Below are 12,971 nucleotides of genomic sequence, written 5' to 3'. Positions count from 1 at the left end.
AGAAACCTTCACTGGAGTTCCCAACTTGTGGTTTGCCCTTTGGAATTTGGACATTTCAATCCAATGGTCGCATGAGCCAATTCCTTTACTAAATCTCTCTCTCTCAGATACACAGACACACCACAGTTTTGTTTCCCTAGAGAACCTTGACTAATACAGGTACCATGATGCCCCCCATCCAGGGGTAAAGAAATTTATTCTTAGGCTTTTAGTTTGAGGTGATAACAGGAAAATCAAGTGGAAATATTTAGGATGTAGTTAAGATGTAGAATTAAACCCAAGGAGAAAAATAAGGATCCAAGATATAATTTTAAAATGTGTTGCCAAGATAGAGGAGTGTGAGGATCTGAGGGGAGCAGTAAGTCTGTCACAATAGAATGAGCAATGGGCTGATGGACAGGAATGCCAAGTGGAACAGGCTTAGGCCGCCTTTCTTTCCTTCCAGACAAGTGGTCTCCACCCGCCGCAGGTCAGGTAGCAGAGTCAGTGAAACAGGGACGTGCTGCTTGGGTAACCACAGCTGCTTGAAAATGCTTTGCAAGGCTAGAATGGAACAGGTGAAGGCTGAGTGTAGGGGAGACTTCTGGGGGAGTAGTTAGGTGTAGAGGAGAAAGGGATAAAGAGCAACGAAATCGGGGATGGAAGGATTGATTGGAAAACTCTCTTGGAATCCAAAGAGAGAGAACATTTCAAAATGGGGATAGTCAACTGCAGAGAACTGCAGAGTGACAAGCCAGCATCCCTGGGGACTTTTGAGAATGCAAATTCACTAGGATTCTGGAGATGGAACTAGATTAAAGTGAATGGATGGAAGCAGTGGGTGGAGATTACAAATTTGGCAGAGAAAGGAAGGAGAGGAGCAGTGTTGTGTACTAACAGAATAATACAATCAAGGAATTTAAAATTGTTTTTATTTTTAGGAGGTGCCAGGGATTGAACCCAGGACCTTGTACATGGGAAGCAGGTGCTCACCACTGAGCTACACAATAAATAGGTGTGTGTGTGTGTGTCTGTTTGTTCTTTTTTTTTAAAGGAGGTACCAGGGATCCAAGTTGGGACCTCGTTCATGGGATGCTAGCACTTAAACACTTGAGCGACATCTCTCCCCTATAAAGGAATTCTGTTTCTTTTATTTTTAGAGGCTTGTTTCAGATGGTAGAGAAAAAGGATGGAGCAGGTGAATCAGAAGAGAGTGAAAATGCTAGAGAGAGAGGGTTCAACTGAAGAAGGCAGGAGGTGAGAGAGACAGTGGGTGAGAGTGCAGATGGGAAGGTAGCAATCCATCTCCCACCTGAGGCAGATGGGAAGGTAGCAATCCATCTCCCACCTGAGGCAGATGGGAAGGCTGAAAGAAAGGGTGTAAAGAGAAATGCTTGGAGACAGAATGGGGATAAGGTGAAGCATGTATAATGTGTTTCCTGGTAAGTAAGAGAGTAACCCGAGGTGTCTGTCGCATTCAACAGTCTATGAATCAAGTTACAATGGGAACATCTAAGTTGCGTTTCTCCCCATGAGACCTCAGAGAAGATCATGTTACTGTAAAATGTTGTTTGGGCTAGAAAAAATAAATAAAAGACTCACTGTCTGACACACCCCTTCACTTTGTAGTTTTCAGTGAATTGGGGCAACCAGCTGTCTTGTCATGACAAGAGGTGATCATGCGATCCCATTGTAACATAATACATACACAAAGTAACTTGGCGTCACTTCAATGAAGTAAAAGTTCAGACATAATTGGAGGTGCCATAAATTTCATAACTTTATACTGTAAAACTTGTACTCCTTTCTCTGGGAGGATCCCAGAAAAGCCAATTATCAAGTTTGACTATGGCTTACTTTGGTGAGTAATGAATTCATCACAAGAAGAAGAAAGGCTTGCCATGAGTCAGCGGCAGAGCCAGGAGCGTGTCCATTCCAGCCTTGGTTCTCACTATCAGATCAAAACTCCCCATCGGCAGAAAAGCCGGTGAAACCTGCTGGGAAGGAGTCAGTCAACATCCCTTGTCTAATGCATGTTACTGCATTCTCTTGGTTTCTCTCTCTCTCTGACAAAATCAGATTATTCTTCAAGGCCATGATTTTTGCCCTGGAGGGTAGTTCGTGCTGCTGGTGTTATGGCGGTGGCCCCCACCCATCATCTGGCATGCAGGCCTCTGACTCTTTCCCTTCTTGGACACAGTCCTCCTTAGATCTAGAAAAGGGCATAAAAAGTACAGGTGGTGGCAGAACTGGGCAGGCAGGTAAGCAAAGCAGGGCAGGACCTTCTTATTTAAAGTCATTTCACAGAAGTGTGAGCTCAAGGGAACTGACAAAAAGTCCAAGTTGTTGCTTGCAGGGCAAAAAAGTAAGGGAAATGGTAATGAGCAGGAACCAAATCAGTATCGTCGACTAGCAATGACACAATTGAATTAGATCATAGGACTACAAAGAACAACTTTTGAGTCTCAGCTGGGGTAGTGCAGCCCCCCTAGGGGCTATTTGGAGATGTGAGGGGGAAGGTTTCACTGGCATTTAGTGGAGGCTGGGCAGGGATGCTAACTGTCCCGCACTGCACAGTGCTGCACCAGGAAGAACGGCCCCACCAAAAATGCTAATACAACACGGTTGAAAACACCAAGTCACAGATACGAAAGAATTCTCCCTCATGGCACTACAGTTCATAGCTTTCAATTTGACCAATCAAATTCTTCAAAAATACAATCCGATTAAGTTGGATGTTTTCGACATTGATCAATGTCATTATTTCAATGTTATTTTCAACATTGGAGTCTAATATCAGTACCAAGGATGGGCCTTGAGTTTGCGGAGAATGAATAAAGTTGTTTGGATTTACAATCAAAATAAGATATAAAAGGCCTAGGAAGTGGTCAGGTTCTTCATTTCAAACCCTTGAAGCAGAAGTCTCATATAGAAGGATCAAATGGCGAAATCGTGGAGTGGGAGAAGTTTGTCTTTAGTGTCCCTGAGCATCAACCTTTTTGCACCTCTACCTCTATCCCAACAGGAATCTTCTCTGCTATCCAATCCATAATCTAATAATAATTCCTTAGCTTGGGACAGTGTTGTATGGTTTACCAATCCTTTTCACAAATGCCTCATTTGTCATCCTTGATTCTTCTCTTTCCCTTTTTAAAAAAAGGTTTATTTTATTTATTTCTCCCCCCACTCCACCGCATTGTTTGCTCTTGCTGTCTGCTCATCTTCTTTTTAGGAGGCACCTGGAACCAAGCCTGGTACCTCCCATGTAGGAGGGAGGCACCCAATCCCTTAAGCCACATCCACTTCTTGCTTGTGTCGCTCGTTGTATGTTCTCGTTGTGCCTCCTAGTCACATCATCTTGTTGCATCATCTTATTGAGGTATCTTGTTGAGTCAGCTCACCATGCCAGCCCATTGTGTTTGCTTGGTGTCTTGCTCATCTTCTTTAGGAGGCACTAGGAACCAAACCGGGAACTCCCATGTGGTAGGCAGGTGCCCAACTGCTTAAACTGCATCCACATCCCTTCCCTTTCCCTTATGCACCTCACAGCTGCACCCCCCCATCCCGACAGTCCATCAGCAGTCCTCTTGGCTTATTTCCACTTTTCTCTGTTTTCACAACCAACACCCAGGTCTAAGCCATCATTGTCTTTCTCTGGGACTCCAGCAATAGCCTTCAGCCTATTCGCTCTGGGTCTACTCTGGCCCTTCATCATACTCTCCATTCATTCTTCACACAGCAGCCAGATATTATTTAGTTAGTTAAATTATTATTTTAAGTATCATTCAGACCATGTCACTCCTCAGCTTCTAGGCTCTCCATTGCACTTAAAAACAACCTCCTTCTGTGTTCCGGCCATGCCTCTCCCCATCCTTGTTTCTACCTCTTGCCCTTTGCTCATTGTGCTCCAGCCACCCTGGCCTTCCTTCTCTTCCTCGGATGTGCTCAGCCCCTTCCTACCCTAGGCTTGTTGATCCCTCTGCCTGGTCTTTAAATGGCTGACTCTTTCTCATGCTTCAGATCTTTGCTCGATTGCCATCTTTTTCCAGATTTCTTCCTGGGTCCCCTCCCCACCACTTCCATCTAAAATAGCTGCCTCCTCCTAGTCTCCCTGTTTACGGCAGTCACAATACTTAGCTCAATCTGAAATTATCCTGTTTATTTGTTTGTATTTGTGTTGTGTGCGTCCCTGTATTAGAATATCTTGAGAACATTTGGATACCAATATTAGACTACCTTGAGGACAGGGTCTTGCCTGTATTCTTCACCATTTTATTACCAGCATCTAGACTAGCACCCTTTAGGCTTAGGTACTCAGTAGATATTTGTTCAGTGGATGAATAAATGAATGAGTGAATTTGATTTTTACAACAGTCCTGTGAGACAGGCAAAGACACTATTCTCAATCCTCCTTTACAGATATGGGATATCTGTACTTGCCAGTCATTTGAATGGCAGAGCCCGGGTAAGAAGAGCTCAGGTCTTCTGAGTCCTCTCTGCTGCCTTCTGTTTAGTACAAACAGTTAATAATCTTTTCAGTCAGAGAGGATGGGAGAGGGAGGAAGTGGTGCTTCTTGGTGAGAAGGTTTACAAGTCATACTACACACACATTTGTCCTTACAAAACTATAGCCACAGACAGAAAAGCGGAGGGTTCCCTGTCAGCATGTTTGATCTCCCCAGTTCTCCAGTGAATTCCTGCATGGTACGGCTGGAGGATGCAGGCTAGTGTGGGGGTTCATACATGGGCTCTGGAGGGAGGCAAATCTGGGTTCCACTCTTAATTCTAGTTCTTACTGGCGGTATGAAATGATTTATCTTTTCTGGGACACAATCTCCTTTCTTGTAAAATGAGACTAACACCAGCAGCCATTAGGATCCTTGGGGATTAAATGAGAGACCATGTCTAATGTTTTGTGCATAGTAAGTGCTCAATAAAGGATACAGTGTCACAGTGTTAGGAAGATGGGATTGAATTGGCCAAAGAGAAGTTTAGCTTTCCAACACCTCTTTCCTCTACCTACAGATAACAAAGGGAAGTTAATTCCCAGAATTTAGAACTCATAATTCCCTTAATGAGCATCCAAATTACTTTATTTAGTTCCTTGAGGATACTAAAGACTAGAGAGTGGTAACTTGTCCAGGTCCATTTGGCCAGTAGTGGCAAAACTGGAGCTGGAAATGGAGCTGAAACAGATTGGCTCCTGTTTGTGCATCTTTCTCACTTTTTGCTCATCACCTGGCAAGAAAACCTCAGGTTTCCACCTCTCCTTTCCTCAGTAGTATACACAAAAGAAGCCCAGAGGGGACCTTTGAGGCAGAGGGGATGGTCTGGTGGTAAGGGGCAGGGCCTGTGAGGTCTGGCCGTCTCCCCAAAGTCCTACTTACTAGCTGTGTGACTTGGGTCATTCCCTCCCTCTCATTTAGTCTTCATTCTGCCATCTATAGAATGAGGACAATTGTAACTTCCTTTTAGGATTAAGATTAAATAAAATAACCCATGTAAAAATACCTGCAGCCTAGCAAACAGGAATAGAGCTCTTTCTAAACTTGCATTAAAAAGATTTTAAAGTGGCTTTTGTATGGGAAACAGAATATTGTTCATATAATACAGTACTATTGTATATAGTATTATTCTATTAACCATGGGAAAACATAAAATACATAGCTCTGAAGAAATATATTAATTGAATATTGGTGCCCAGAAGAGAATAAATCACCACAAATTGTCTGGCAAATTAAGTACCTACTGTATAGGTATTATAAAAACAAACAATGGTATTATATTTTATTAAATGCTAGTATGAAAATTGAGTTATAATATACAAAATATACTAGAACAAATTTTCTGCATAGTCTATAAAGACTGTGAAAATATATCAGTAAAATTGGGCACAAAACAAACAGCAGCATAAATAAATTTGAATTAATTTCTATACAGAGAGTTACATGTGGCTAAACAAATATTTCAATAAAAACTAGTACAAAAGTATGGGAGCAAATTATTACATTTGTGGGAATGCTAATGTCATGTCCTGTAAGCATTAAATCAACCAGTTCACAGAATGGTAGTATACAGAAAGCAACAAGGAAAAAATTGAATTCCAACGTTACAATTAATATCACAGTCTCAAAACAATCAGCAGAAACATGAAAAAATGTATCATAGTAACTTTAATCTTTATCCTTAGGACACAGGAAACCTTCCCCTTCAATACCTTCTAAACATCAAGCCCAAAGCCTGAAAAAACCACTTTGTCACGGCTGAAATCTGATAAATCTCATCATTGTTTCACTGTCCTAGAAATAAAGCAATGAAACATTCCTTTAAAACAATAAATCCACACTTTTAGACTGATTTAACTACTACATTTTACTTGACAACTGTGTTTGCTGTCTATCAGTTCACTGCTGTTCTTGTTTTCTACAAATCTTTGTAATTTTCTTTGTTGTTGCAAAATCTGAACAGCATTTGGCAACTCTATTTTGTTTTTTTCTCTCACAGTTGTAAAATTATCGAGCATGACTTTAATATTAGAGAAATATTTGGCATTGCTTTTGAACCTTGAATTATGTAAAAGGAGGACTATAAAGTAAAATAGAAATTATTATAGGACTAATATAAATTCTACAATGATTATATTTGTTGATTGTCAAAAGAGAACTCCTAAAGATTATTTTATGTTGCTGCACCCCACCATTAGTAGGGTATCATAATTGCTATTGTCTGGTCTTCATCTATATTTCTTGTTTCTTGGTGCTGGACTTCTTATTGGTATTGTTTAATTGGATATGGGCTGCTTTTTGGATACCTTTTCCAATGAGTATATATTAACTAATATGGTAATTTAAATTATATGGGCACAAAAAATACCATTTAAACATCAGAGAAATTCCTTTGCAGTGGTAGCACTACTGTAACTTTTTTTGATGCTTCTTAGAATGTGATCCATGAAACACCTGATCAGAATCCCTTGGAGGTGAAGTAGAATTTCATTTTAAATAAGGTCCCCAGGTGATCCTGGGCCCATGAAAGTTTGACAACCAGGGCATTTCACCTTGGAGTTGGTCTTCTGTCCTCTGCCCATCCCCCTTCATGGCTCATTGAGCATGGGTACGCCAGTAGAGACCAGTCCTTCTCTCAGGTGTTTGCGCAGAGAACCCATCCAATTTTCAGCTCTGCTGGAATTCCCAGGTTCTTCAAAATCTTAGATTTGAACTCTGACTTGTGGTATTTGCTGAAGACTCTCCTTGTTTGATTACCTCCTTAATAGTCTTTTCTGGATAATCACCCTTTTCCATTCCCATTCCCTCATTCCACAAGCCACACAAACTCCATAGTCTGCTTTGTACTATATACACTATCAATTCTGACACATCTGTTTCTCAGGGGAGAGAAACTCTGCTAGTGGGGCCACACTGTTCAGACAGTCTCTTTTCTCAGGCTTAGACAAGCCATGGACAAGGGGTAACATTAAAAGGTACTGGGGAGTGGATGTATCTCAAATGGTTGAAAGCCTGCTTCCCACGTACAAGGTCCTGGGTTTGATCCCTAATACCTCCTGAATACAAAAAAACAAATGCAAAAAACCCCAACTCTAACTGGGGAGCAGATGTAGCTCAGTGATTAAGTGCCTGCTTCCCATGTACGAGGTCTTGGGTTCAATCCCGATACCTCCTAAAAAAAAAAAAGATATTAATAGAGGAGGAGCAAGATGGCAGCAAAGTAAGGAGCTCCAAGAGTCAGCTAGTCCTATATAGTGCAGTTAGTAATCACCCAGAGCTATCTAAAGTACCTCTTTGGGGGGCTCAGGAGACCAGAAGAGCGTCCTGCAACATCTTTGGAAGAATGGAAAGAGGAGACTGCCCGCCTGCAGTGAAGATTCGTGAATAGAGCACTCCATGCTGCAGAGGCTTGTGCCCATGTGCCACTGATGGCACAAGCCACGTTGGGATATATTCCCTGGTCCAAGTTGGAAGCTCTGTTTCCCAAAAACCAGAGAGAGATGGTTGGGCACCAACTTCAGCTACTGATTAGTAAATTCAGCTGATCGAAGTCTAATCCTAAGAACAAATAAAGTTTGAAACATCAAGTCAGAAAGAGACTGGTAACCTCCATTTTAACTCTGCCTTGGCATAATATTAAGCTGGGCTGACTGAAAGTTACAGTGACTATAGGGACTGGTTTCTTTCTACCCAGGTTGGATTGCAGCCCAAACCTAGGCTTTAGCCCTACTTCCAGTGGGAAGGAAGTTGGGGGACACCAGACAGTTTGTCTGGGCAACTGTAATAGCTTTCAGTCCACACGGACTGGGTTATTAGACACCTGTGGCTCCATCCCTATCTCCCAATAAGATAAGAGGGGGACAGTGTTCTCCCAGGCTCTCAGGGCAACTGCAGGTGCTTTTGGTCCACACAGATAGATTGTTAGGCACTGCTGAGGCTCCATCTCCATACCTGGCAGGGGAAGAGGTACGCTGATGCTTCATCAGTATACCTGGGCAACTGTAGTCAGTTTTGATCCACACAATTTAGTTTGTTGCCCACACCTCTGGCTCCATCACCACCCCAGGGAGGTGAGGAATGAGCATGAAGCTTCAACAGTCTTTCTGGGCAACTATAGATGGTCTTGGTCTGCATGGCTTGGATTACTGCACATAGCTGTGGCTCCTTCCTTATACCTGACAGGGGAGAAAGGAGGGAGAAGCTTCATCAGTCCCTGGGGCAAAGTGGCAGCTTCAGCCTCAATGGCTTACAGTACAAACTACATCCTTGGCTCCTACTATACAACCAGTAAGGGAAAAAGGACAAGAAATAGATGAAAAAAAGCTGAAAAATTTCAGATGATCTAAACACGAGCCACTATAAAGTTCCAAATTAAGTCAAATCAAATACCAAAGAGCACTGTAGCACAAAGACAATCAAATAGAAAGCCCTGGACTAAAGAGAGAAACTGTACCCAGAATAAACACATCTAGTAGACCAAATACCAAGACACCAACAAAAAAATTACAATCTATTTCAAGAAACAGGAAGATATGGCCAAGTCAAAGGAATAAGCTACGTCTCCAGGTGACTTAAAGGGGTTGAGACAACTAATCATAGATGTTCAAACCTCCTTAATAACTTCAATGAGATGCCAGAGATTAAGGATATTAAGAAGACACTTGGGAAAGTGGATGTGGCTCAAGCAATTGAGCTCCTGCCTACCTTATGGGGGGTCCCAGGTTCAGCTCCCAGGACCTCCTGGAGAAGATGAGCTGATGCAACAAGATGACACAACAAAGAGACACAAAGAAGAAAGACAATGAGAAACACAAACCAGGGAGCTGAGGTGGATCAGGTGATTGGGTACCTCCCTCCCACATGGGAGGTCCCAGGTTTGGCTCCCAGGACCTTCTAAAGAGAAGATGAGCAGACAGCAAGCATAAACAACATGGGGGGGGGGGGGGGAATAAATAAAATAAATCTTGAAAAAAAGAAGAGGGAAGCAGATATGGCTCAACAGATAGAGCTTCCACCTACCATATAGGTGTTCTCGGGTTCAATATTCAGGGCTTCCCGGCCCGTGTGGTGAGCTGGCCCACGCCGGGTGCTACCATGCATAAGGAGTGCCATGCCCCACACAGGGGTGTGTAGAGTGCTGCCCCATGTAGGAGTGCCCCCCTCGCAAGTAGTGCAGCCTGCCTACATGGAGAGCTGAAGCAGCAAGATGATGCAACAAAAAAGAGACACAGAGAAGAGACAATGTGAGACGCAATGAACTAGGGAGCTGAGGTGATGCAAGAGAATGACTGCCTCTCTTCCACTCTGGAAGGTTCCAGAATGGGTTCCCAGAGCCACCTCATGAGAATACAATAGACACAGAAGAATGCACAGTGAATGGACACAGAGAGGAGAAAAAAATATATAAAAGAAGATACTTGGTGAGTACAAAGAAGAATTTGAAAGCATACAAAGAAAAATAGCAGATCTTATAGGAATGAAAGGCATAATAAATGAAATTAAAAATACATTGGAGGCATATAACAGCAGTTTTAGAGGCAGAAGAAAGGATCAGTAAGCTTGAAGACACGGCCTTTGAAAGTGAACATACAAAAGAACAGATAAAATGAACAGGTCTCAAGGAACTAAATGATGGTAAGAGAAATCTCATGGGTGTCCAAGAAGGAGAAGAGAAGGGAAAAGGGCAGATGGACTATTTGAAGAAATAATGATAGAAAATTTTCCAACTCTATTGAAAGATATAGATATCCATGTTGAAGAAGCACAATGTACTTCCATCCAAATAAATCTTAATAGACTTACTCTGAGACTCATATTAATCAGAATATCAAATGCCAAAGACAGAGAGAATCCTGAGAACAGCAAGAGAAAAGCAATACACTACATACAAGGGATGCCCAATAAGATTAAGTGCTGATTTCTCACCAGAAACCATGAAGGCAAGAAGACAGTGGTATGATATATTTAAGATACTACAAGAGAAAAACTTCTAGCCAAAAATCTTTGCTTTTTGACTACATGATTTGGATAAAGATGACAATATCTCCAGTGATGAGTTGTTAGACGTGTGATGCACAATGGTTGGAATGTATATCTCAGATGATCAGCTGGGCAGCATTGCAGACAGGACTACCCAGGAGTCGATCAGGCTGGGGACAGGGCCATATCTTTAACAGATTTTATTAAGGTTTTAGAGAGGGTGGATGTAGAAAAGAAAATGAGTAAGTATCTGATTCCTTCACTAAAGGACTGAGACCAAACTGCCCCTTGCTTCTAGTATTAAAGATTTGGAACTTGAGAATCCTCCTGTGTACCAGCCCCACCACTAACCCATTATCTGCCTTATCCCAAAATACTACTGCTGTTGTAGGACAACCCCAGATATGTTTTGTCAACACAAACCTGCCTTTGGTGTAAAGAAGGCATTACAGAATGGTACCTCCAATCTCTTTTCAGTATTCATTCACTGGTTCTCATTTAAAGTATCATCATCCCCTGTTCTACTGCTGAATGTCACACACCTATTCACTCTGAGAAAGTTAAGAGAGAGAATCATGGCAAGAACCAGTCAGCGAAGCTCTTTCACTGGATGCAGACTGTAGACATGCTGTCTTCCCTCCAACCAGGCTTTGGCATGCCCCTTCAACCTTTCTTATGTTCCTTGTCACCCAACATACCAATCATTAGGTCTTTCAATCTCCTCCTTTTTATTAAGTATAAAAACTCCCCTCTGTTCTACTTGATTCCACAAGCCATGCCTGTTAAATATACTTCTGACTTGGCAGGATAGTTTGGTGTTCTGGAAGTTTTTGTCTACCTTCAGTCTTAGATGGGTCTCTGGGATGCTGCCTTTCCAGGAGCTTTTCGGTAACTAACACTTCTCTCAGAAGAACGTTGATGGTCTCTTTATCCCCTGTACTCTACTCTATCATCAGCTGAGAGTCTCATTCTTTCCTTTGTTCAAACTAGTGAACCTGTTTCAGAAGCTGGTAATCTGTCTTGTGGGAAAAGCAAGTCTCCTTCTTGATTTCCTTAAGCTCTTCATCCCACAGTAACATGGAGGCCTAAGACTCTATCCCTGAGCAAGGAGGTTCTATAGGAGTGGTGGTGCCTGAAGCAACAGAGACAGGGGGGAATGTGGGAAGGGAGGAAGAGCTAGGTGGGGGTCAAGAAGGGAGCCCTCTTGCATTCTTTTGCATAGGGACATCCAGTTCTCCTGGTGCCATATGTTTGAAGATATCATTCTTTCCCAATCGAGTGGACTTGGCAGCCTTTCAAACATCAATTGGCCATAGATGTGAGGGTCTATTTCTGAACTCTAAATTCAGTTCCATTGGTTATTGTTTTAGTTTAGTTTCTGTTTGTCTGGAATATTCTAAACTTGCCCTCATTTTGAAAAATAATCTTGCTGGATATAAGATAGGAGGCCTGGTAAGAAACAAGTCCTCTGTCAGGAGAGAGGGGAAGCCTTAAGGGACAAGCTCTATGCCAGCTTGCAGCTGAAATTGGGAAGAAAGCAGAGCAGCTGTGTCTGAGAGGAAGCCCAGAGGGGAAGGCTGAAACCTTGCAGTGATTGGCAGCCATCTTGCTTCACCATGTGGCAACAAACCAGGACCAATAGTAGCTGACTTTGGTGAGAAAGCATCTCTGCTGATGCCTTGATTTGGCCTTGAAACTGTAAGCTTTTACTCCCCAATATATCCCTATTATAAAAGCCAAAACTTTGTGGTACTTTGCATTGTCACCCCTTTGGCAGACTAATAACAGGCATATATGAAAAACCCACAGCTAGCATTGTACTCAATGGTGAAAGACTGAAAATTTTCTTGTTCAGATCAGGAACAAGACAAGTGGTAACAACACTGTTACCACTGTTGTTCAATATAGTGCTAGAAATTCTAGCTAGAATAATCAGGCAAAAATAAATAAATAAAATGTGCCCAATTGAAAAGGAAGAAGTAAAACGTTCACTTCGAAGATGATATGATCGTATTCCTAGAAAGTCCTGAAAAATCTACAACAAAGATACTAGAGCTAACAAATGGGTTCAGCAGAGTGGCACGATACAAGATTAATATGCAAAAATCAGCAGTATTTCTATACAGTTGTAATAAGCAATCTGAGGAGGAAGTCAGGGAAAAAATTCCATTTACATTAGCAACAAAAAGACTCAAATGTTTAGGAATAAACTTAACCAAGAACATAAGGCACTTGTATTCAGAAAACTACAATGCATTGCTAAAAGAAATCAAAGAAGACCTAAATAAATGGAAAAACATTCCATATTCACAGACTGGAAGACTAAATATTGTTAAGATGTCAATTCTACCCAAATTAATATACAGATTCATGCAATCCTGATAAAAATTCCAATAACCTTTTTTAAAGAAATGGAAAAGCCAGTTATCAAATTTATTTGGAAGGGTAAGAGTCCTGAACAGCCAGAAACATCTTAAAAAGGAAGAACAAAGTTGGAGAACTCTCACT

Source organism: Dasypus novemcinctus, chromosome 4 (assembly GCF_030445035.2).
Source record: "Dasypus novemcinctus isolate mDasNov1 chromosome 4, mDasNov1.1.hap2, whole genome shotgun sequence".
Lineage (NCBI taxonomy): Eukaryota > Metazoa > Chordata > Mammalia > Cingulata > Dasypodidae > Dasypus > Dasypus novemcinctus.
The sequence above is the reverse complement of the archived record's forward strand: the minus strand, read 5'-3'. Positions refer to the sequence as shown.